The sequence below is a fragment of the Apium graveolens genome, chromosome 7 (genome assembly GCF_009905375.1).
Source record: "Apium graveolens cultivar Ventura chromosome 7, ASM990537v1, whole genome shotgun sequence".
NCBI classification, from domain to species: domain Eukaryota; kingdom Viridiplantae; phylum Streptophyta; class Magnoliopsida; order Apiales; family Apiaceae; genus Apium; species Apium graveolens.
This window is the reverse complement of record NC_133653.1, coordinates 263,467,214-263,469,185: the sequence shown is the minus strand read 5'-3', so window position 1 is coordinate 263,469,185 and position 1,972 is coordinate 263,467,214.

Genomic DNA, 1,972 nt, shown 5'->3' with positions numbered 1-1,972 from the left:
TCTGATTTTGGAGCTGCCTGTGGAATTCTAGTTCATCAGATTCTGAGAGATCTAGCTTTTCTTGCATTTCCAAGAAAGTCTCATTGCTAGAGATACTCAATTGGTCTTCTAATCTGAAGAATCTTCTCACACCCTTGTCATCCATGAACTCCATCAGCCAGTAAGGCCTTAGATGCACTCTTCTCCCTGTGTATGGGATGATTAGAGTCTTTGGGAGTGCATCTTTAGCTCTAATACTCCTTAGTTCTTCAATCTTCTTCAATACTAGTCTTCTTGCAGTGACATTGAACCCAAATTTTTTCTTGAAGGATGAATAAACTTTAATCAGCACAGCTTGGCTCTCTTGAAGAATCCTGTGAAGTGGCCACTGAATCTCCCTTCCTCCTTTGTACTTAAACACCAACCTTTCAGGTAGGTTCCTGTATGCATCAATTCCCCTTACTTCATCCAGTTCATCCAGATAAAGATTTAGATCTGAAAATTCTTTGATGTTACATAAGTACAAGTAGTCTCCCCTGTTGACTTTGGGTTGAGCTTTAACTACTGATTTGGATTTGAGAGGTGACAGCTTCACTTTCTTGACTGCCCTTGACTTTATCCTTTTTGGCTTGCTAAGGATTGGTAAGCTGAAGTCAGGAATTGGTATGTTATCCCACTCTATTGGCTCATCCTTTGGCACAATAGGTTCACCATGTATATTCCTGTAGGGATCCACCACCCTTATGTCTTCAAATACCACAGAGGGTTTTGATGCTTGAGTTGTAGCTGGTGTGGGTTCCTTAGGAAATTGATCTACCAATTCCTTGTCAACAATATCCAGTTTCCTTTTTGTTCTTCTAGCCAATTCTTTCTTCCTTGGGGATTTCTTCTGTTCTTCAATTTTCTTCTTTGATTCAGTAGCTTCAGATGGTTGAGAGGGAATTTGTTGAGATGAATTTACAGCATGTAGCTTGGCCAAGATAACAATCTGCTCTTTCTTTTGTTTAGACTTCTTTGCATCTAGAGCAGCTTGCTTCTTTTCCTGCTTCAATCTGGCTTTTTCTTCTCTCTTTGCTTGAGCAAATTGTGGATATCCAGCAACCACACAAATTTCCTTTCCATTTCTGAATATCTTAGCAATTCTCCTTTTTGAAGCTGAATCAGCTGGATCTTTATAGAAGAAAATTGACCTTGACAGAAGCTTCTTCTCATCAGGCTTGGGTGTCTCATAAACAGTGTCCAAGGGGTTCTTCAAAGATGATTTTGAATAATTTGCCCTTGGTTTTAGAATTGTTTCAGCCTTTGGAGACTTGATGCAGGAAGATTGTCCTCTTTCCAGATAATTTATGCTCATCTCATTCACACTGATTGGCTTGACTTGAGAGTGATGGATGGCTGACTTAACTGGCTCCTTGACAAGTTCAAACTTTTTCTGTATCTCCTCATCAATCTTATTCCAGTTGATCAAACTCAACTTTCCTTTCTCAGCAACCTTCAAATTTGCTACTGCTGCTTGAATTAGATCTATACCATCTGCAACTGGTGGCTGGGAGACAGTAATTGAAGGTACAATTACTTTGCTGATTTGTACTTGAAATTTTTCCCCCTCACTTGGTCCTTTCTCCCCCTTTTTGTTATCATCAAGTTGAGGAGTTAGGCCTTGTGCTTTAGCCAGTTGCATGAGAAGATTTGTCTGAGTCTGTTGATTTTGAAGAAGGATAGCCACTGAATTCTCAATAACTTGAACTCTGTCTTCCAGCTTGGCCAGCTTCTTTTCAGAATCTGATTCTCTCCTCAATCTTAGTAATAGATCTTGCATGGTACCATATGGCATGACTGAATCCAGCTTCTCAGAATTATAGGTCTTCAAGTCAGCTATATCCTTTTTGAGTTCATCCACACTCAGATTCCGTCTTAACTGCTGGATCTTCATGAGATGTAGAGAGTCTAGGTGAGCTTGAAGAATAGCCTTGGTACCAGCATCTGAAGTTTC